This window comes from Hippichthys cyanospilos, chromosome 7 (assembly GCF_059441005.1).
Source record: "Hippichthys cyanospilos isolate Australia breed blue-spotted pipefish chromosome 7, RoL_Hcya_1.0, whole genome shotgun sequence".
Classification (NCBI taxonomy): Eukaryota; Metazoa; Chordata; class Actinopteri; order Syngnathiformes; family Syngnathidae; genus Hippichthys; species Hippichthys cyanospilos.
The window spans coordinates 1086233-1111279 of record NC_142375.1 but is presented as its reverse complement, the minus strand read 5'-3'; the positions used below and the strand labels follow the sequence as shown (position 1 = coordinate 1111279).

Sequence of the window (25047 nt, the reverse complement as noted above, 5' to 3'; positions counted from 1 at the left end):
TGACAATCCGCAATCAAATATGTTAAGGGCGGGGCTTCATATTATGCCTTTGACGTTTACTTTGCCACATGTGAAACAAACCTTTATAACTCAGCTTTCTAAGCTTGGAAAAATCTGAAACTTCACAGACACATGAATACTCAAGCCCTTAACACATGTTTTAAAAAAAATCTTCAATTGCTTATAAAGCCACCTAGTGGCAAACAAAAATGTCAGTCTGATGTCTCGCGAAAACGAACAAAGTTGCTGTATTTGGACCCAGATGGTCTTATCTTTTCTAAACTTCATATATTTAATGGGTTTCCAATGCGGAATACACCTATCAACGTATTTTTTGTTATAGTGCGAGCGCCACCTAGTGGCAGCCAAAAATATAGCATTTTTTAAACGTTTTTAAGTGTTTAGCTGAGCCCTTTGAAATAATATCGCTGAAATTAAGTCTGAAATGCCTCTAGACAGCCTTGCTGACCTCCACAAAATTTTACGAAGTTTCGATAATGGCCGTGGCCTCTATGACCATTTTCATTCCGAAGCTTTATCTGTCCAGTAAAAGTTGCTGTAATTTGACCCAGATGCTCTGATCTTCTCACAATTTCACACATTGGATGAAAATATTCTCCTGAACATATCGACAAAAATATATTCCAGTTTAAAGCTAGCGCCACCTAGTGGCTGCAAAAAATGTCATTAGTCGAAAGATTACAGTCAATCCTGTTTGGTTTGACCTACAGCTATGAAACTTTGTAGGCAAATGAAGGACTGCAAGGCCTACAAAAAAGTCAATAGAAGTGATGTGCTAGGATGTACAGAAAAATTGTTAAGAATTTTTTTAATGTGCAGTTTTGTCCCATTCTTAGACATTAGCTGGTCTCAAACTAGTGCCTTTTTCTCTTAAACGATTCACCCCATTACCTTCAACTTTGGCATGAATCATTATCCAACTGAGGGGCACACATAGTCCAAATATCGTGAAGATCTCTTGACATAAAAGATGGGGGCGGAGCTTCAAATTATGTTTAATACTTCCTTTGCCAAGAGTGACAAAAATCTTAATAACTCAGCTATGACAGCTTCAAACCATCTGAAACTTTCCTGGGCCTTTAAAAGTAATGCAATAATACAGCTATGTGATAAACTTTCAAATCATTTACAGCGCCACCAAGTGGCGGACAAAAAACTCATTTTTTATACTTTTATGTACTGTGAAATGCCTGTTTGACTAAATGAACTAAAAAATGGTCAGAAAAGCTATGACACATTGGAACATTAAGGTTCTCAACTTTTATGACTTTTCATTAAAGGGCGTGGCCTCTATGCAAACTCAAAGTCTGATGTCTCCCCAAAACGGTGAAAGTTGCTGTAATTGGACCTAGATGATCTGATGTTTGCAAAACTTCATATATGGGATGGGAGTCCAATGTGAAACACACCTACAAGCCTATTTTTTATCATAGTACGAGCGCCACCTAGTGGCAGCAAAAAATATAGCAAATCCTTAATGTTTTTATGTACTCTGCTGAGCCCCTTGAAGTGATATCCCTTAAATGTTTTCTGAAAAGCCAGTGGCCATGCCTTATGCCCTCCACAAATCAGTACGATGTTTCGACAGTGGGTGTGGCCTATATGGCATTGAAAGTCACAAAATTGGAACAATAAAAGCTGCAGTAACTCCACCCACATTGTCCCACCTTGTCTAAATATTACATATTTGGTAAGAGTCCTGCACTGAAGTCATCTACAACTACTATTTCATTGTTCATAGTCCTTGTTCATACCCCGACCTGTTCATACCCCAACGTGCACAGGTCTGCGAGGGCCCTTTATAGCTGCTTGCAGCTCTAGTTATTATTATTATTATTATTTACTGTGCAGCGCTTTTCCATTTTTGAGGGCCTAAACATGCACGAAAAGTCACCAAAATTTGCACATTTGTCGGGCCCGGTGAAAAATTGGATATTTTTGTGTTTCCCAAAACAATGCAAAAAAATTGGCTCTGCAGCGCCACCTAAGGTCGAAAAAGTGCACCTGGTCCCGGCCCGTTTGACCTAGAGCTACGAAAATTTTTAGGCATATGTAGGACCTAGAGACCTACAAAAAAGTCAGCGCGAGCCATGTGCTCAGATGTACAGAAAAAGAGTTATGCATTTTTGAATGTGCATTTTTGGCCCATTTTTGCACGTTTGCAGGTCCCAAACTGCTCCTTGTTTCTCCTAAACGCTTTACTCAATCGCCTTCAAATTTGCTGTGGTCCATATTCACACATAGAGGCACAAGTGGGCAAAATTTGGTGCAGATCCGCTGACATATATGATAGGGGCGTGGCTTCAAATTATGTGTTCAATTTTTCCTTCGCCAAGAGTGACATAAACCTTAATAACTTTGATGTACTAGCTTAAAAAAATCTAAAACTTCATAGACACATGAAAACTTATGTCTTTAACACATTTAAAAAAAGTTTTTTTCAATACCTACTAGCGCCGCCTAGTGGTTGATTAAAATGTCATTTTTTACAGTTTCATGTATTGTGCTCAGTCTGTTTGAGTAAAACAAGTGAAAATTAGTCAGATTATCATTAAGACATGGAATATTAAGATTTTAAAATTTTATGACTTTTCGATAATGGGCGTGGTCTGCACGCCACTTCAAAGTCAGATGACTCGCCAAAACGAAAAAAGTGGCTGTAATTGGCCCCAAAATGGCCTTATGAGTGGAAAATAGCCTCTTACTCCCGGCCCATTTGACCTAGAGCTACAAAAGTTTGTAGCCTTATGTAGGACCTCGAGCCCTACAAAAAAGTCAGCGCGAGCCATATGCTCAGATGTACAGAAAGAGAGTTATGAATTTTTGAATGTGCACTTTTGGCCCGTTTTTGCTCATTTGCAGGTCCCGAACTGCTCCTTTTTTCTCCCAAACGCTTGACCCGATCGACTTCAAATTTGCTGTGATGTTTTATCTGACTGTGAGGCACAATTGTTCCAATTTTCGTGATGATCCGCCATCAAATATGTTGGGGGCGGGGCTTCATATTATGCCTTTGATGATTACTTTGCCACATGTGAAACAAACCTTTATAACTCAGCTTTACAAGCTTAGAAAAATCTGAAACTTCACATACACATGAAGACTTAAGCCCTTAACACAAGTGTTTAAAAAAATCTTCAATTGCTTATAAGGCCATCTAGTGGCAAACAAAAATGTCAGTCTGATGTCTCGCCAAAACGAACAAAGTTGCTGTGTTTGGTCCCAGATGGTCTTATCGTTTCTAAACTTCATATATTTGATGGGTTTCCAATGCGGAATACACCTATCAACGTATTTTTTGTTATAGTGCGAGCGCCACCTAGTGGCAGCCAAAAATATAGCATTTTTTAAACGTTTTTAAGTGTTTAGCTGAGCCCTTTGAAGTAATATCGCTGAAATTAAGTCTGCAAAGCTTCTAGACAGCCTTGCTGACCTCCACCAAATTTTATGAAGTTTCGATAATGGGCATGGCCTCTGCGACCATTTTCAATCCGAAGCTTTATCTGTCCAGTAAAAGTTGCTGTAATTTGACCCAGATGATCTGATCTTCTCACAATTTCACACATTGGATGAAAATATTCTCCTGAACATATCGACAAAAATATATTCCAGTTTAAAGCTAGCGCCACCTAGTGGCTGCAAAAAATGTCATTAGTCGAAAGATTACAGTCAATCCTGTTTGGTTTGACCTAGAGCTATGAAACTTTGTAGGCAAATGAAGGACTGCAAGACCTACAAAAAAGTCAATAGAAGTGATGTGCTAGGATGTACAGAAAAATTGTTATGATTTTTTTTAATGTGCAGTTTTGTCCCATTCTTAGACATTAGCTGGTCTCAAACTAGTGCCTTTTTCTCTTAAACAATTCACCCCATTACCTTCAACTTTGGCAAGAATCATTATCCAACTGAGGGGCACACATAGTCCAAATATCGTGAAGATCTCTTGACATACAAAATTGGGGCGGAGCTTCAAATTATGTTTAATATTTCCTTCGCCAAGAGTGACAAAAATATTATTAACTCAGCTATGACTGCTTCAAACCATCTGAAACTTTCCTGGGCCTTTAAAAGTCATGCAATAATACAGCTATGTGATAAACTTTCAAATCATTTACAGCGCCACCCAGTGGCGGACAAAAATGTCATTTTTTATACTTTTATGTACTCTGAAATGCCTGTTTGACTAAATGAACTCAAAAATGGTCAGAAAAGCTATGACACATTGGAACATTAAGGTTCTCAATTTATATGACTTTTCATTAAAGGGCGTGGCCTCTATGCAAACTCAAAGTCTGATGTCTCGCCAACACGGTAAAAGTTGCTGTAATTGGACCTAGATGATCTGATGTTTGCAAAACTTCATATATGGGATGGGAGTCCAATGTGAAACACACCTACAAGCCTATTTTTTATCATAGTACGAGCGCCACCTAATGGCAGCAAAAAATATAGCAAATCCTTAATGTTTTTATGTACTCTGCTGAGCCCCTTGAAGTGATATCCCTTAAATGTTTTCTGAAAAGCCAGTGGCCATGCCTTATGCCCTCCACAAATCAGTACGATGTTTCGACAGTGGCTGTGGCCTATATGGCATTGAAAGTCACAAAATTGGAACAATAAAAGCTGCAGTAACTCCACCCACATTGTCCCACCTTGTCTAAATTTTACATATTTGGTAAGAGTCCTGCACTGAAGTCATCTACAACTACTTTTTCATCGTTCATAGTCCTTGTTCATACCCCGACCTGTTCATACCCCAACGTGCACAGGTCTGCGAGGGCCCTTTATAGCTGCTTGCAGCTCTAGTTATTATTATTATTATTATTATTATTATTTACTGTGCAGCGCTTTTCCATTTTTGAGGGCCTAAACATGCACGAAAAGTCACCAAAATTTGCACATTTGTCGGGCCCGGTGAAAAATTGGATATTTTTGTGTTTCCCAAAACAATGCAAAAAAAATGGCTCTGCAGCGCCACCTAAGGTCGAAAAAGTGCACCTGGTCCCGGCCCGTTTGACCTAGAGCTACGAAAATTTTTTGGCATATGTAGGACCTAGAAACCTACAAAAAAGTCAGCGCGAGCCATGTGCTCAGATGTACAGAAAAAGAGTTATGAATTTTTGAATGTGCATTTTTGGCCCATTTTTGCACGTTTGTAGGTCCCAAACTGCTCCTTGTTTCTCCTAAACGCTTTACTCAATCACCTTCAAATTTGCTGTGGTCCATATTCACACATAGAGCCACAAGTGGGCGAAATTTGGTGCAGATCCGCTGACATATATGATAGGGGCGTGGCTTCAAATAATGTGTTCAATTTTTCCTTCGCCAAGAGGGACAAAAACCTTAATAACTTTGATGTACTAGCTTAAAAAAATCTAAAACTTCATAGACACATGGAAACTTATGTCTTTAACACCTGTAAAAAAAGTTTTTTTAAATACCTACTAGCGCCGCCTAGTGGTTGATTAAAATGTCATTTTTTACACTCTCATGTATTGTGCTCAGTCTGTTTGAGTAAAACAAATGAAAATTGGTCAGAATATCAATAAGACATGGAATATTAAGGTTTTAAAATTTTACGACTTTTCGATAATGGGCGTAGTCTGCACGCCACCTCAAAGTCAGATGACTCGCCAAAACGAAAAAAGTGGCTGTAATTGGCCCCAAAATGGCCTTATGAGTGGAAAATAGCCTCTTACTCCCGGCCCATTTGACCTAGAGCTACAAAAATTTGTAGCCTTATGTAGGACCTCAAGCCCTACAAAAAAGTCAGCGTGAGCCATATGCTCAGATGTACAGAAAGAGAGTTATGAATTTTTGAATGTGCACCTTTGGCCCGTTTTTGCTCATTTGCAGGTCCCGAACTGCTCCTTTTTTCTCCCAAACGCTTGACCCGATCGACTTCAAATTTGCTGTGATGTTTTATCTGACTGTGAGGCACAATTGTTCAAATTTTCGTGACGATCCGCAATCAAATATGTTGGGGGCGGGGCTTCATATTAAGCCTTTGATGATTACTTTGCCACATGTGAAACAAACCTTTATAACTCAGCTTTCCAAGCTTGGAAAAATCTGAAACTTCACAGACACATGAAGACTCAAGCCCTTAACACATGTATTTAAAAAAATCTTCAATTGCTTATAAGGCCACCTAGTGGCAAACAAAAATGTCAGTCTGATTTCTCGCGAAAACGAACAAAATTGCTGTATTTGGACCCAGATGGTCTTATCTTTTCTAAACATTACATATTTGATGGGTTTCCAATGCGGAATACACCTATCAACTTATTTTTTGCTATAGTGTGAGCGCCACCTAGTAGCAGCCAAAAATATAGCATTTTTTAAACGTTTTTATGTGTTTAGCTGAGCCCTTTGAAGTAATATCGCTGAAATTAAGTCTGAAAAGCCTCTAGACAGCCTTGCTGACCCCCACCAAATTTTACGAACTTTCGATAATGGCCGTGGTCTCTACGACTATTTTCATTCCGAAGCTTTATCTGTCCAGTAAAAGTTGCTGTAATTTGACCCAGATGATCTGATCTTCTCACAATTTCACACATTGGATGAAAATATTCTCCTGAACATATCGACAAAAATATATTCCAGTTTAAAGCTAGCGCCACCTAGCGGCTGCAAAAAATGTCATTAGTTGCAAGATTACAGTCAATCCTGTTTGGTTTGAACTACAGCTATGAAACTTTGTATGCAAATGAAGGACTGGAAGACCTACAAAAAAGTCAATAGAAGTGATGTGCTAGAATGTACAGAAAAATTGTTATGAATTTTTTTAATGTGCAGTTTTGTCCCATTCTTAGACATTAGCTGGTCTCAAACTAGTGCCTTTTTCTCTTAAACGATTCACCCCATTACCTTCAAATTTGGCATGAATCATTATCCAACTGAGGGGCACACATAGTCCAAATATCGTGAAGATATCTTGACAGAAAAGATGGGGGCGGAGCTTCAAATTATGTTTAATACTTCCTTCGCCAAGGTTGACAAAAATATTAATAACTCAGCTATGACAGCGTCAAACCATCTGAAACTTTCCTGGGACTTTAAAAGTCATGCAATAATACAGCTATGTGATAAACTTTCAAATCATTTACAGCGCCACCCAGTGGCGGACAAAAATCTCATTTTTTATACTTTTATGTACTGTGAAATGCCTGTTTGACTAAATGAACTCAAAAATGGTCAGAAAATCTATGACACATTGGAACATTAAGGTTCTCAACTTTTATGACTTTTCATTAAAGGGTGTGGCCTCTATGCAAACTCAAAGTCTGATGTCTCGCAAAAACGGTCAAAGTTGCTGTAATTGGACCTAGATGATCTGATGTTTGCAAAACTTCATATATGGGATGGGAGTCCAATGTCAAACACACCTACAAGCCTATTTTTTATCATAGTACGAGCGCCACCTAGTGGCAGCAAAAAATATAGCAAATCCTTAATGTTTTTATGTACTCTGCTGAGCCCCTTGAAGTGATATCCCTTAAATGTTTTCTGAAAAGCCAGTGGCCATGCCTTATGCCCCCCACAAATCAGTACAATGTTTCGACAGTGGGTGTGGCCTATATGGCATTGAAAGTCACAAAATTGGAACAATGAAAGCTGCAGTAACTCCACACACATTGTCCCACCTTGTCTAAATTTTACATATTTGGTAATAGTCCTGCACTGAAGTGATCTACAACTAATTTTTCATCATTCATAGTCCTTGTTCATACCCCGACCTGTGCATACCCCAACGTGCACAGGTCTGCGAGGGCCCTTTATAGCTGCTTGCAGCTCTAGTTATTATTATTATTATTATTATTATTATTATTATTTACTGTGCAGCGCTTTTCCATTTTTGAGGGCCTAAACATGCACGAAAAGTCACCAAAATTTGCACATTTGTCGGGCCCGGTGAAAAATTGGATATTTTTGTGTTTCCCAAAACAATGCAAAAAAAATGGCTCTGCAGCGCCACCCAAGGTTGAAAAAGTGCACCTGGTCCCGGCCCGTTTGACTTAGAGCTACGAAAATTTTTAGGCATATGTAGGACCTAGAGACCTACAAAAAAGTCAGCGTGAGCCATGTGCTCAGATGTACAGAAAAAGAGTTATGAATTTTTGAATGTGCATTTTTGGCCCATTTTTGCACGTTTGCAGGTCCCAAACTGCTCCTTGTTTCTCCTAAACGCTTTACTCAATCACCTTCAAATTTGCTGTGGTCCATATTCACACATAGGGGCACAAGTGGGCAAAATTTGGTGCAGATCCGCTGACATATATGATAGGGGCGTGGCTTCAAATTATGTGTTCAATTTTTCCTTCGCCAAGAGTGACATAAACCTAAATAACTTTGTTGTACTAGCTTAAAAAAATCTAAAACTTCATAGATACATGGAAACTTATGTCTTTAACACCTTTGAAAAAAGTTTTTTTAAATACCTACTAGCGCCGCCTAGTGGTTGATTAAAATGTTATTTTTTACACTTTCATGTATTGTGCTCAGTCTGTTTGAGTAAAACAAATGAAAATTGGTCAGAATATCATTAAGACATGGAATATTAAGGTTTTAAAATTTTACGACATTTCGATAATGGGCGTAGTCTGCACGCCACCTCAAAGTCAGATGACTCGCCAAAATGAAAAAAGTGGCTGTAATTGGCCCCAAAATGGCCTTATGAGTGGAAAATAGCCTCTTACTCCCGGCCCATTTGACCTAGAGCTACAAAAGTTTGTAGCCTTATGTAGGACCTCGAGCCCTACAAAAAAGTCAGCGCGAGCCATATGCTCAGATGTACAGAAAGAGAGTTATGAATTTTTGAATGTGCACTTTTGGCCCGTTTTTGCTCATTTGCAGGTCCCGAACTGCTCCTTTTTTCTCCCAAACGCTTGACCCGATCGACTTCAAATTTGCTGTGATGTTTTATCTGACTGTGAGGCACAATTGTTCAAATTTTCGTGATGATCCGCCATCAAATATGTTGGGGGCGGGGCTTCAAATTATGCCTTTGATGATTACTTTGCCACATGTGAAACAAACCTTTATAACTCAGCTTTACAAGCTTAGAAAAATCTGAAACTTCAAATACACATGAAGACTTAAGCCCTTAACACAAGTGTTTAACAAAATCTTCAATTGCTTATAAGGCCATCTAGTGGCAAACAAAAATGTCAGTCTGATGTCTCGCCAAAACGAACAAAGTTGCTGTGTTTGGTCCCAGATGGTCTTATCGTTTCTAAACTTCATATATTTGATGGGTTTCCAATGCTGAATACACCTATCAACGTATTTTTTGTTATAGTGCGAGCGCCACCTAGTGGCAGCCAAAAATATAGCATTTTTTAAACGTTTTTATGTGTTTAGCTGAGCCCTTTGAAGTAATATCGCTGAAATTAAGTCTGCAAAGTTTCTAGACAGCCTTGCTGACCTCCACCAAATTTTACAAAGTTTCGATAATGGGCGTGGCCTCTACGACCATTTTCAATCCGAAGCTTTATCTGTCCAGTAAAAGTTGCTGTAATTTGACCCAGATGATCTGATCTTCTCACAATTTCACACATTGGATGAAAATTTTCTCCTGAACATATCGACAAAAATATATTCCAGTTTAAAGCTAGCGCCACCTAGTGGCTGCAAAAAATGTCATTAGTCGAAAGATTACAGTCAATCCTGTTTGGTTTGACCTAGAGCTATGAAACTTTGTAGGCAAATGAAGGACTGCAAGACCTACAAAAAAGTCAATAGAAGTGATGTGCTAGGATGTACAGAAAAATTGTTATGATTTATTTTAATGTGCAGTTTTGTCCCATTCTTAGACATTAGCTGGTCTCAAACTAGTGCCTTTTTCTCTTAAACAATTCACCCCATTACCTTCAACTTTGGCATGAATCATTATCCAACTGAGGGGCACACATAGTCCAAATATCGTGAAGATCTCTTGACATAAAAAATTGGGGCGGAGCTTCAAATTATGTTTAATATTTCCTTCGCCAAGAGTGACAAAAATATTATTAACTCAGCTATGACAGCTTCAAACCATCTGAAACTTTCCTGGGCCTTTAAAAGTCATGCAATACTACAGCTATGTAATAAACTTTCAAATCATTTACAGCGCCACCCAGTGGCGGACAAAAATCTCATTTTTTATACTTTTATGTACTCTGAAATGCCTGTTTGACTAAATGAACTAAAAAATGGTCAGAAAAGCTATGACACATTGGAACATTAAGGTTCTCAACTTTTATGACTTTTCAATAAAGGGCGTTGCCTCTATGCCAACTCAAAATCCCATGTCTCGCGAAAACGGTAAAAGTTGCTGTAATTGGACCTAGACGATCTGGTATTTTTTAAACTTCGTATATGGGATGGGAGTCCAATGTGAAACACACCTACTAGCCTATTTTTTAATCATAGTACGAGCGCCACCTAGTGGCAGCAAAAAATATAGCAAATCCTTAATGTTTTTATGTACTCTGCTGAGCCCCTTGAAGTGATATCCCTTAAATGTTTTCTGAAAAGCCAGTGGCCATGCCTTATGCCCTCCACAAATCAGTACGATGTTTCGACAGTGGGTGTGGCCTATATGGCATTGAAAGTCACAAAATTGGATAAATAGAAGCTGCAGTAACTCCACCCACATTGTCCCACCTTGTCTAAATTTTACATATTTGGTAAGAGTCCTGCACTGAAGTCATCTACAACTACTTTTTCATCATTCATAGTCCTTGTTCATACCCGACCTGTTCATACCCCAACGTGCACAGGTCTGCGAGGGCCCTTTATAGCTACTTGCAGCTCTAGTATTGTTTTGTATTTTATTTTGTTCTGTTTTATTTGTTTGACATGCTAAAATTTTGTGTTGTGTTGCTCACTGACCATTTGCTTTCTGTCCAAATATTTGTTCCTGGGTAGCTCATTGAAGTCATGTTCGCGCGGAAGGATAGTTGTTGATCTGTTAACAGCCGCATTCCAACTAAATAGATCCTATTTCCTATGATTAATGACAACTTTAACATGAGCAGGAGCCACGAAAGAAAAAAATCCACTTTTAAGGCTTGCACAATCACCTCTAACTTTGTTTATTAGCTACAGAGTGAAACATTGCATTTGAATTTGTGGCAGTGTGGCTTTAGAGTGTGAGAGGAATTGTAATTAGTGATGCTTCCCATAGCCGTCGAAAACCCAAATATATTGTGCAACCATGGTTATAAAAGCTGTTTTTCACTAACTTGTTTTTGGTCAGGACGATTTGACCGTTTTACTATCATGTTTCTATAACAAAGAAGAACATTGTTGTTGGAAGTTGACAGGTATTATTGTAAAAGATGTTTTCATGAAAGGAGAACATTATTGAGCAAGATGTTTCTCAGAGCCTGAGGGACACACTTAAATGTCAATATCAAATCGGGAAACAGGTGCTGCGGCGCCAGGGCGGACGGGTAGGCCACCTGCCCTTCCTCGTGCACGCAACTAAAAAAATACAAAAGAGAGATGCAGAGTACAAACAAGTAGAGTCTGCTGCGGGTTGCGTACGGACGCCCAGTCGGTTGACAAGCGGAGCTCTGCTTGGGTGTTGGCTCTCCACCTTCTCGGCATAGGTAAGAGGCTCGTATGATGATTTCACGCAATGTCAACTGTATTTGAGAACTTGCATTTGGTCAAAATAAATATGCCAGTTATTTGGGCTAAATAGCATTTGGGAACGTTGGTCTTTTGTTGAGTGCTGTCTTTGTCTCCTGAGCGCCGACCGGCACCGATCCTTTCAACAAAACAACCTTTCATTCCATGATTTTGACTCCCATGTAAATGCCTTTTTCCAAACATTTGTGTTTTCCAATTGCCCTACCATAGCTTTTGGAAGCCATACCCTACCTGATGTATAGCCTCTGACGCATGTTGCCCTGTGTTAGATAACATTGTTCTAGTTACTTCATTATCTGCAGCATAAGCCACACCATACAGTGTTCCCGTTCCTCCTAAGAGAGTATCATACCAAGCTCTACGTTTTCGTGTACAGTGTGGTATATCGGGGAATTTTATTTCCCAGTACACTCGGGTCTTAACCCTAGCTTGTGCCATGTGTGTACAGGTATCCAATATTGGTGCTATGTGTGTTCTTTAGCATTAGGTTTCCCAGGTATCACCCATATTATATACAAAAATGTGTTCCGTCCCGAGATTTCAGTGTTGTCATAGAAAAACTGGGTTTCTTCTACGGTAATCGTCCACCTCGTCCCGTAGTGCTCGTAGCAGTCCCTGGTCATCCTGTTGAAGTGGCAGATGGGTACCACTGTAGTGACGGTTAAGTTGCATCCTTGTTCCACCACCGGGATGTCCTTTCCTGCAAGACACCTTCTGCATTTCCACATCTGGCAATTGCTGGTGACGTTTACCACGTAGCAGGCGTGGTAAGCTGGACAGGTGTAGTTTCTTTGAGTGCGGTCTCGGGTACTGCTTTTCCATCTTATGTGGAGCCGCTGGATCCACTCCAATTTGTCACCCTCTGTCATTGCGCAGCAAAGTTGGACCATGGCACCAAGGACAAGGATACACGTGACCCAGCAGACGACACTGCCACCTCCTGGACCCTCGTTCCTCCCTGGTCCGGCCATGGCGCCTCTCCAATGATGGTCTTCCAATCAGCAAACACCACCACGGCATCTGTATTACAACAAATAGTGCATACTACAAACATATGATTAATTCTCTCTTGCATAACATTTAGACACCGGTACATTTATCAATTTTTCCTCTCCGGGATATAAGACGCTCACAGTAGCATCTTGCCCTTGTGCTATAATTTCTGCTGCTCAGGGAGGACCGTCTGGCTGTTTTACCCAAACTTTTGCCCCTGCCAAATCAGTGGAGCCAAATCCTCCCTCCCCTCTAGTAGTTATCACCACAGGTTTAGGTATTTCTTTTACCTTGGTTACAAGGCAAGGTTTCACTACCAATTGAGCAATTTTGTCCCCTTTTTCCAATGTAAGGGGCTGTTCTGCTAACAATTTGCATACCACCCCAATTTCTCCTTGATAGTCCGCATCAATTACTCCGGCCTGAATTGTTAACCCTTTTAGGGATAACCTACTTCGTGGTAAAATGTGCCCATATGTCCCTGGTGGACATTGGAGCCCCAATCCTGTTTTTAATATTTGGATTTCGTTGGGAACCAGAGTGATGTTTGTCAGGATTTTCAAATCTAATCCCGCTGAGCCTGGAGTAGCTCGTACAGGAATTTCGGCTTGAGGATCAATTTTCCACATTTTAATTTCCCCATTGGAATTTTGTACCGGTTCCCCCATTATCATTCGTATTAGGGACGTTACTCCCGCCCCAAGCGGTCTATTATTGATCTGATTCACTGCCTCGGGCAAGTCTTTGCACCATTTGTCCAGCGTTCTGTTTCGAGATAGCTTTTTCAACGTTTCCTTAAGAATTCCATTCATTCGCTCTATTAGCCCAGCAGCCTGCGGATAATAGGGAATGTGAAAGATCCATTCCACATGGTGAGTCTTTGCCCACTCTTTCACCACATTTCCTGTGAAGTGCGTTCCATTGTCCGTCTGGATTTGAACTGGTGTTCCATAATACCTCTGTATTACTTCCAAACATTGTATTGTGCTTCGTTGTTTTGCTGTTTTACATGGATGAACAACCAGAACCCCTGAAAATGTGTCTACTGCGGTACAGGCATATTTACAACCCTGCGACTGTGGCAGTGGTCCAACAAAATCCATCTGCCAGATCTGTCCGGAGGTTTTACCCCCGTGTAGCTGTCCTGTCACATGCTGAGGAACACCTCGCCTCTGATGTTGACATTCTTCACATTCTGCAATAGCGGTTCTGACATCATCGAACTTCAGATCTATGCCCCTGTCTCGAGCCCAATGGAGAGTCCCTTGTATCCCCCAATGTCCTGCTTTAACATGCGCCCATCTAGCTAACCCTGGGCTAGACTCTCTTACTTCAGTCATGATTTTTACTAGCTGATCTCCAGCCTTGTTATAGAGAGCTTCTGAATCTTCTCTGTTAGTGTGCGCATCCACATGCACACATGCATCCACATAAGAAGCCCCTGGGCTACTGACCACGAGTCTGTAAATATGCAGAGTCCTTGCGGCCCTCCTTACATAATTACCATGTGCACTGCTTTCAATTCAGCCCATTGACTACTCTTTCCTTATCCTAGTTCTTCTAGTGATTGTCCGAGTTGTGGGTTGAACGCACCTGCCTTCCATCGCCGTTTACCAGCAATGTATTGACACGACCCATCAGTGAACCAAGCACGCTCTTTTTCCTCTTTATCTAGGTCGTCCCATCGTTTTCCTGCCTTTACTGGAGACTCTTCGAGAGGATGTACCTCAAACGGCGTCTCTCCATCCTCCGGAGCATCTGCAACTTGTTCATGCAACATAGAGACTCCTTTTTCCCCTATTTTAATTCGCTCTGACACATACCATTTCCATTTGATAATACTAGCTTCCTGTGCGGTTCCTATCCTATGTGTCGTCGGGTTACCTTTAACCCATGTCAAAATCGGTATATGTGTTCTCATCAACACCTCGTGGCCCACCGTTTGAGCCTCGGTTTCAACCAATGCCCAATAGCATGCTAATAGCTGCTTTTCAAAAGTTGTGTACCTTAGGCCTGCTTCTGGGAGTTTCCTCGACCAGAATCCTAAGGGTTTACGAATCCTATCTTGCTTTTGCCACAAACTCCAATTAGCGTATTCATTCAACGCCGACACCTGCAATCCGACCGGTCCCGATTTCATTTTTCCCAGTGACACTGCTTGCTGTATTGCTTCCTTTGCCATTTCAAATGATCGCTGTTGTTCTTCTCCCCAACTAAAGTCCTCCTTTTTCCTAGTGCATTTGTAGAGAGCTTGAAGTATCTGTCCCAAATGAGGAATATGATTCCTCCAAAATCCAAACAATCCGATGTATTTCCTAGCATCTGCCTTGGTGTGTGGAACTGGAAAGTTAGCAATTTTAGCCTTAGCTTTTTCCGTGACTTCCCTTTCCCCTTTGTTCCAGATGATTCCTAAAAATTCCACTGTTTGCGAAGGTCCTTGGACCTTTGCCAGGTTAATTTCCCATCCAAAGCCTTTCATGTGCTGTATTAGCTGTCCTAGAACTTCCTTCACCTCTTCCTCGCTCGTTCAATGCACTAGTATGTCATCGATATAATGTGAGATCATTATTTCCTTGAGAACTTTTAGCTTATCCAGGTGCTCTGCTACCACCCGGTGGCAGATTGTGGGGCTATATAAATAACCCTGTGGTAGTCTGGTAAACATGTATTGGCGCCCTTCCCAGGTAAACACAAATTGATCCAACCTATCCTCAGGAATAGGAATAGCGAAAAATGCATTAGCCAAATCTATGACCCCATACAATGTTCCGGGATGATGTTGCACTCGTTCTACAATTGTCACTGCGTCGGGCACCGCGGAAGTCAATGCAGGTGTGTGTTTATTCAATCCTCTGTAGTCTACTGTCATCCTCCAAGAATTATCTGATTTCCTTACTGGCCACAACGGATTGTTCCAGTTTGTTGTCACTGTTTTCAATACACTAGCTTCTAAATATTCTTTAATGGTCGCTGAAATTTCTTCCTGTCCTCCAGGTATTCGGTATTGCTTCTGACTAACTACCTGTGTAGCTTGTGGTATCGGAAAAGGTGGCATTTTTACTTTACCCACCAATATTGCATGCATTTTCAGTGGATTTACTCCGAATTCAAATCTCCCGGCTGTCAAATAAAGTGTCATTCCGGCTAATATGTCCATGCCCACTATCCACTCTGGGATAGGGGTTATGATCACCCTATATGTTTTTATAGGCATATTTCCTATTTTCAAAGGTAAATTTACATGTTTTCCATAAATCACTTTTCCTCCTAGTCCTGTTAATGGTACTAGGGGTCCTTTCATTTTTTTCTGGATTTCCATAAACTATTGAGGCCTCCGCTCCAGTATCTACTAACGCTGTTACTGTTTGAACTGATTTATCCCAATAAATTTCCATTCTTACATGAGGTCTAATATCACTGGTAGACCATCGTTGAGCAGGTTGTTGACGAGCTACTAGGGCTTGGCCTTCATCCTAGTCATCATCATAATAGCGTCGTTTATTTTTGCCTTTCTTCCCCTTCTTCCGTCGCTGCACTGCTGCTACTTGCCTCACTTCCTCCTCCTCCTCGCTTGATGACGTCTCCTCCTCCTCCCGTGGTAAGGGAGGTGCAATAGGAGGAGTGCTGGGAGGGACAATGGGAGGGAGCTTTATCAACTCTTTGAGCATACTGGTTAACTCGGCCACGCCCATCGTCATTTGAGGAAAGCCTCCTCCGGAGAAACATCTACCCTGCAGTCCCTTCTGTCTGCATTTTTCAGCAAGCGCTGACGTAGGCACCCCGTCAATTTCCTCAGCTGGAACCCCTGCTTTAATTAGTGCCCTCCACATTTCACTTCTACTTCCCTCAGGTTTTCCCTTTTTCGGAAACTTGTCTCTATTTTCCCTCGTTTTTTCACGTGGTTCACGATCACGCGGCGTGCTCACGTTAGACCAGTCTCCGAGCGTTGCTAACTCTGCCAACCTACTTTTTACCATCGAGAATGTCAAGTCAGCGGCTCCCAACAAGATAGTTATTACCGCCGCTCTATAATGGGGGGGAGCATCACGTATTATCTCATCCCGGATCATTTTTGGGACCTCCCCATCTCTTATTTCCACAGAGCCGTCACTCGAAATTGAGTGCCTCATACACAGCCGTGTCAGTCTCATCACTGCATCCCTAATAGTTGACCATTACCCTCTCAGTTCTGGCCAGTCCTGATATGATGGAAATATCATCTGCGCGGCTGCCCCGTATAAGGCTGAGAGAGGGAGCACTCCATCACCGCCCATGGCTCTGCACATTCCCCGGAATTCCACATTTAGCTGACTATCGTTGGAAAGCGCTGCGAACCGCTGATAATCTCCAGTATCTATATTAACGGCATCAGCTCCTTCCTCTATCAATTGAATAAGCCAAACATCGATCGGTTCGCCCGGTTTCTGACGATACCTTGTCACAATATGAGATATCTCTTCCCGTGTATAATCTTCTCTAGTCATGAAAATTTCTGGCTCTGGCTGCGCTTGTGGGACCGGCCCTCGCACTCGCTCGCCATTTTCATCCAGAATTGGTTGACCGTCCGCCCCCATCAGATCCTGGATTCGATCTGGTATCACACATCGCTGCTCTTTTCGTCGCGTGATAGGGTGTATCTGCAACCCCTTTAACGAGGGATACAACCCACTCTGTGGTGGCGGGCCCGGTCTTATGCCTCTATCACATTCGCTCTCATCATCATCATCATCTCCCCACACATCCCCGTTCCACTCCTCCGGATTCCACTGCACTGATAGCCCAGTGGTAAATGAACGGATTTGCGCTTGCTCTATTTTACGAGGTTTCTTCTTTCGCCCTCTTTGCGCTACTCGGGAAATATGCATAACAGCTTTTTCTGTTATACTCTGCTTCTTTGCCAAATTCTCCTTTAATTCTTTCACTATAAGCTCTAGCTGGATAACCTCTTGCGCCTTTTGATTTTCTGCGCTTCTAACTTTATCTAATTCCAACACACAATTTTTCCAAGCTTCCGCATACATCCACAACATCTGCAGCGTACCTCCCAGCGGAGCACGAGCATCCACTTCCACCCGCTTCAACATATCACGCAATGCCAGCGGAGTGGCGGCGGGATTCACTCCTGTCCACGGTCCAGGGCGTCCCCCACGCTCCCGTAAGACAGCTTCTATCTCTCGGAAAGTGATGCCTTCCCACCCGGGCACCACTTCCTTCTCTGGTGCCTCTTCCGCACCCTTATTTCTCTTTCTAAAACAACGCATCCTGTTTTTATCTCCCGCGCGTAGCCCGCACGAATCCTGCCGACAACGCCAAAAATGTTTTGTTGAAAGGATCGGTGCCGGTCGGCGCTCAGGAGACAAAGACAACACTCAACAAAAGACCAATGTTCCCAAATGCTATTTAGCCCAAATAACTGGCATATTTATTTTGACCAAATGCAAGTTCTCAAATACAGTTGACATTGCGTGAAATCATCATATGAGCCTCTTACCTATGCCGAGAAGGTGGAGAGCCAACACCCAAGCAGAGCTCCGCTTGTCAACCGGCTGGGCGTCCGTACGCAACCCGCAGCAGACTCTACTTGTTTGTACGCTGCATCTCTCTTTTGTATTTTTTAGTTGCGTGCACGAGAAAGGGCAGGTGGCCTACCCGTCCGCCCTGGTGCCGCAACACCTGTTTCCCGATTTGATATTGACACTTAAGTGTGTCCTTCAGGCTCTGAGAAACATCTTGCTCAATAATGTTCTCCTTTCATGAAAACATCTTTTACAATAATACCTGTCAACTTCCCACAACAATGTTTTTCTTTGTTATGGAAACAAGATAGTAAAACGGTCAAATCGTCCTGACCAAAAACAAGTTAGTGAAAAACAGCTTATATAACCATGGTTGCACAATATATTTGGGTTTTCAACGGCTATGGGAAGCATCACTAATTACAATTCCTCTCATTCCACTCTTGAGGCTTCACATAGTTGATATACCCGTCAAACGTTGATGGTAACACTATTTCATTTCCCGTATGTTCAAAAATATCATGAAAGAACATGGACCATACTTCCTGCAACGTTAGGTTTCGGTGAATATATTGATGTGTTAAATATCCTTGCCATCTAGCATAAATGTATACATGAGTGGGATGAGGCATGAACTTAACAGTGTAGATCTCGACACCAAAGTGTCCGTTGCGTATGTCAAGGTGTACAATCATCTCATGCGTTGCATAATCACCCACTCCACCTCAGCTCGGATACGTCTTACATAGATACACGTTAGCATGTTACATATTGATAGCAATACTATTACAATAACCAACAGAATCAGAGGGGGCACCAAAGTCCTCCTAGCAGTGACTGACATCCCTGAAAAGATGTCCCACCAGTGATGGGCTGAGGACTGTTGTACTATTTTAGCAGCATGCTGTACCCGTCCGCTGGCTACTAATGTGGACACCATGAGTTTGGAGATGTTAGACGTATGTGACTGTATAATTTTCTGAATTTCAGTGGACTGTTTCAATGCGCATTTGAAACGCTCCAGTGAGAGGTTCCAGGGATTCTTTAGTACAACCCATTGCACTTGTGTCAGCCGATTAGACACAGAGTGATTCGTCAAACAATACGTCTGGTTTCCCCAATGCCATAGGTGCACATTATATAAGCAACCAACGAAAGGAACTGATGGTACCTGTGAATGATTTTGCATTGTTGCCACACATAGAGCATGTGGTCCAGTTTGCCACAACATCTCCCTTCGTGGCTCCCTAGTCCAATCACAAAGTACAACCTCTGAGTCGGTTAAACATGGATTACTGTGTCCCTGTTGTAATGTACACGCCATTCCTCTGTCTGTTTCGTCACACATTTTCATCTCATAAGTTGTATTTGTTTCCACATCCATCCACTCTCCATCCAGATGTAAAAACCAAAACCCTGTAGCAGTAATCACTGGTAATACTTGATACTTACATATCGTTATAACAGTAGACACATTGTACGGAGTCCAATACCCAGTACAATACGTACTGTTGCACTTTGTTCACTCCGAGTGTAACTGTAACCAAAATTTGCTACTAATATTCCAAATCCGTCTCCATTCGTTATAATTTCCCGTTGTCATTATTCGCTGGAATCGCTCTTTCGCATGTATCATTTGCAATGCACAGGTTGTCCAATTACCTACATGTGATAAATTCTTTAACGCATCATACGTTTGAGAGGAATTGTAATTAGTGATGCTTCAAAACAGAGTGTCCTGTGGGTAAGGCTGCTTTCAATAAGATTGGATTTCCTCCATTGTTTTATTTGAGTGCATCGTGCTGCCAGCTTGCTGCTCTTTTCCAGGACAGGCTACATGAAGACGTCATTGCACAGCATGCCTCCGACATAGTGCGGAAGCGGACAGAAAAACAAAACAAAAAAGTACGGAAGCATCAGCAAGCGTATTGATTTTTTTTTTCTTTCAATATCAATTGACATTTTAAACCAATTTAAATCATAAGTCATAAATCAATCATCCTTATGTGAAACAATTTATTTGCACACAACTACAAAAAATGTTGCATCCAGTGGACACACATTGATTTGAAAGTATGCTTATAGGACGCAAGGACACCAGCAAATGGGAGCACTGATGTGCATTTGAAAAATAATTCAGTCAATATTGCACCAACGCTTTCTGCTGTGTTACTTTGGGTTATAGTACATTCATCATAACTCAAAAGTTTTACTTGACGTTGAGAACCAAAAAATTAGTAGACAACCATTGTTTAATTTGGAAAGGCTGGGGTCCAGGGAGATTGACAGGTGGATCAGTGCAGCGTCTGCTGTGTTGCAGACACTCTACTGGTGTGTTATGGTGAAGACAGCTGAGTCAAAAGACGAAGCTCTCAATATACCTGTTGATCGACGACTGCCCTCACCTATGGTCACGAGCTGTGGGTCGTGACCGAAAGAAGGAGATCCCGGATGCAAATGGCTGAAATGAGTTTCCTCCCTTAGAGATAGGGTAAGAAGCTTCGTCATCCGGGAAGGACTCAGGGTCGAGCCAGTGCTCCTCCTCGTTGGGAGGTTGAGGTGGTTCAGGCATCTGTTTAGGATGCCTCCCGGATGCCTCCCATGTAGGTGTTCCAGGCATTTCTCACTGGGAGGAGGCCCCGGGGATGACCCAGGACATGTTAGAGAGACTATGTCTCTTGGCTAGCCTGGGTATGCCTGGGAATTCCCCTGGAGGAGAAGGATGAAGTGGCCTGGGAGAAGGAAGTATTGGCATCCCTGCTGAGACTTCTGCCCCCGCGACCTGACCCCGAATAAGCAGAAGATGATGATGGATGGATGGCCTCCAAGAATCATAAATTATGCTGATTTGTTATTTATAAAGGCTTATATATTGTAATATATACTGCATATACATACACTTGTCCTCAAATTATTCAGAAATGTATTTTGTTTTTTCATTTTTGTGACAAAACCTTTTCATTTATGTAAGTTTCTTCATGAGTTATATGTGATGTTGGAATTTATTTCTAAATCAACATAAACTCAAGTTAGTAATCTAACTCCAATTTGTGACCTTACCCAACTGCCACTCATCCAACAATTTGCGCACTCGTTCTGCAATAGAAAGGTATCAGGAAGCTGGCATTTTCACGCACGAGTGGATTTATTCCTAACACACAGATCTAATACAAGCACCTGGGACTCGGGTCCCTCTCATTACAGCCCTGTACGCCTCTGTTGCCACCAGCAGATGTACTCCCCATCCGAGTTGCCCAGCAATGAGTTATACTACACAATATGCAAATGGCACAGCAACAAAGGCATCCTGGCATTATTCTACTGGCTATGTGTATACTGCATTTAACTTTAGCTTGCTCTCATTGGTCTTTCTTCCCCTGCAGAATCGCTTGCTTACTCCTCCTGGTTGTAGTTTTCCTCACAGTTGTTTCCCACCAGGTACCTCTGGGTTATCTTGTCCCTGCATCCGCCCCGCGACTCGCACCGTTTGCTCTGAAGCATTCCATTCTTACACTCCCTTGCACCACACATTCTGTTTTGTTCACTTTACAGTCTCACACTCTCATACACAGAATGTAGCAACATCTAATGAACTACTTTAAGCTCAAACTCTTATGTTCCTTTATTCCCTCTCATGACCTCAGACGACTGAGGTCATCACTCGAATACCTTGTTTTATTGTTAAACACGAGCTAAAAATCAATAGCCATAAGCTAAAAATCAGCAAACAATTAAAAAATAGTCGAAAATTAAAAATCAGTAAAAAAGTTAATTCTAGTAGAAAATCAGTACAAAATTTCATTCCCTCCTAATGGCCTCAGGTCCCTGAGGCCGCCTTCACATACTCACATCCTGGACTCCCGGAGGGCCACAGCTGTCTCCGCCTCCTGGGGGTCCTTCTGAGGGATCATCGTACTGGCCACGTGGAGGGAGTGGCCCCAACGTGCGTTCAATTGTCTCAACAGTTAATGATCTGATACATGGAATACAGCAACATCCACATAACACCATAATAGCGGCAAACACAGCGATAGAAATCAGTACTGATGCAATCAAGCTTTTGTATTTGCCAAAGATGCTTAACCAGTCAGAGTACCAACTGGTGTCCACACCTGAGTGCTCCTTCATTTTGTTACTTAGCATGCGCAGACCCTCCAATGCCTTAGTAAGGCGACCGTCAGGAGATGTATTGTTGGAAATCAAAGTTCAGCACTGATCCCCAAAAATACCACACACTCCTCCTCTTTCAGCTAACACCATATCTAAACCCACTCTATTTTGGAATGCCATAGGAGACGTGGCTGCTAATTGCTCATGCACTGCCTCGAGTGCCGAGGTAGTGAAGTTCGCCAATCGTTGGACATTGTAGTGGACATAATTAATCCGGTCCACATTTTTGTTTACTGTAATGAACGGGAAAATACTCTCCAATCCTGCCGCCACTTGATCCACCAATTTGTATTGATCAGGGACCCCTCTCGGAACTCCAATTGGATCTATGTACGTGGGGTCTTCTTCATTCAACCATTCTTGCATGTCCCTTTTCTTCCTCACAAGGAAGGGGATTCTTCCCCACCGTCCAACACCTTCCCAATTTATTCTGGCCATGTCTAATGCTGTCACACTAATTGGCATGATCAGCGTTACTAGGGCGCACTTACCTGAGGCGTTGGTGGGAAGCCTATCGTACAACACTTTCGCTCCACACCACAGCCAAACATCAGCACGAGCGAAAGGGATTCCTGCTGGCAAAGACACTGAAGGAATCTAGAAAAAGCTTCTTGCCTTAACCTAGTTCCTAGCGTGTTCGTTTTTGTTGAAAGATCGCCCATACCACAACATAGTGAAACAATTGATCTAATCCAGACAGAGTGGGAAAGTACACGAGGCCTCCTCGGGCCAGTCCTGCCATGGGTCGGAGCAGAAAATGGCAACGTTTCACCTTCAACATTCAGTTCTTATACCCTTTTGGGGCATCTAGTCCCACTGTGGAATGCAAGAGTGTGTTGTGTGTGTGTGTGCGTGCACGTGTGTGCGTGCGTGTCGGTGTGTGCGTGTGTGCGTGCGTGGGAGTCAGTTTGTGTGGGGATGGCGTCTTCAAAAGTCTTTGTTCTTTGAAGCGGGAGGAGGTCTGTCCACCATAAACCCTGGCTGATATCTTCTCTTGAAGGCCACACCTAGTCTTTTGCTCCTGGTGGAATGTTGTGTCGGGGGATGTCATCTGTTCCTTTTGGAGGTGCCGACTTGTCTTTATTTCTCGTGGGCCATGACTATATCTGCTTTATACTGACATTACGTCGTCTCAATCTGTATTGGAATAACACAGTTCCATGTACACACTATTTTATTGATATATTGAATTTGAAAAATATGAATTTCCTTCATTTATCCAGCAATTGACCTCTACTTATTAGAGGTCACACACTAAAAGGATATATTCACATGGCAGCAGTGCCATAGCCAGGAGGACAGCCAGCTGCCTCCACATGAATTGGGTCAGGATCCAGCGACACAAGATGTAACAGCCCAATTGGGTCCTTGTCCCCAAAGCCATGTGCATGATCCTGAGAACAAACAGCTGAAGCAAGAGACAATACAAAAACCACCCTGCGATAGCTCACCCAAAACTATCAAAACTGTGGTTCCCAAAGTGACAACAAAGCCCTTCCATCCGCCCAAAACGATGACATGACAGAATGGAAGAGGTCGTTGTCCACCCTGGACATAGTTTTCAACTTAACAGACATTGCTTACACAAGAGGCTAAATTTGGTCATGATGAAGGTTGATCAACTTTGCATTCCATTGGGTGTGGTTTCAACCAATATACAGTACTTTCAAACCCTGCTGTTATCTAGCTGCAAGCTTTGTTGGGACCTGCGGGGATGCCGATTGCATCCAAATTGGTGGGGTCGTCCGCTGCACCCCAAGTGTTACCTCCTACATCAAAGCCTGCAATCGCACGTCGGCTCCGGGGGAACCAGGACCACCAGTGGCTTTAGGAAGGCTGTAAAACACTCATGTTGAAGCACCAAACACAAAATGCATAGAAGTGTGGCGGACACTAGGACCATGTCTCTCACCCAGTAGGCATGTTGCTATGATCCTTTGATGCTTTGAACCTGTTGGCTTTGTCTTTGTTGTTTTGGACTTTCTTGTATCAGTTTTGTGATGGCATGCGAAGATTAAAGATCTCCACTAGCACAGCAATGTGTGGTTTTTTCGCCTCGCCACAGAAGCACTGAAAACGTTACATGAACATAATTCAATTGCAGGAATACTACTCCATAATATCCCTGGACAGCGTACCCCCTTTTGTTAAATTGTTAAACAAATAATTGAACACCCTCAAAAAATTCATAAACAACCCCACAAAGCAGTTTTCAGGAATAAAGAGTGAACAGAAAAAGAAAATGAGAGAAGAACATATAAAAACAAAACAGCACAAAATAAAAATATTCCACAAAAAATAATTCTCAAAGGGGCAGGACATGTCTTTGACACGTGTTACCACTTGTCCCCCATTGCGCCCAGCTGAACCTTGTAAGAGGTGCATGCACTAATTTTGAATGGACCCAACCAATGGAAGGCCCGGCTCATGTGCCCCCCTCCTACACTGGCAGATGCACAATGCAAAGAGAAGAGACCAGTGACGACAGTTGCTCCCAGTAGGGTCTATACCCTTTTGGGATCCAGGTCTGGGTGGAGCAAACCCAAGGATGGACCCGGCATCAGACGGCCAGTTAGGAGTCCAAAAGGTGTGAACCCTTTCTGGTGATTTACAAATTGTCTGATGGAAAACAACGGCAGGGCTTGGAGCCAATTCAGCTCTGTCTGAGCGCACCTATATGTGAGGCGTTGTTTGAGTTGTATTCATG

At 42.3% G+C, this 25047-nt stretch overlaps 1 protein-coding gene and 1 pseudogene across 1 annotated transcript in view; one reads left to right on the top strand and one right to left on the bottom strand.

Annotated features, from left to right (window-relative positions):
- The window catches only part of LOC148420587 (membrane-spanning 4-domains subfamily A member 12-like), a 99827-nt gene that overhangs the window by 19384 nt on the left and 55396 nt on the right, over positions 1-25047 (top strand). The window lies entirely within an intron of this gene.
- Positions 18627-22081, bottom strand: LOC148420588 (uncharacterized; annotated as a pseudogene).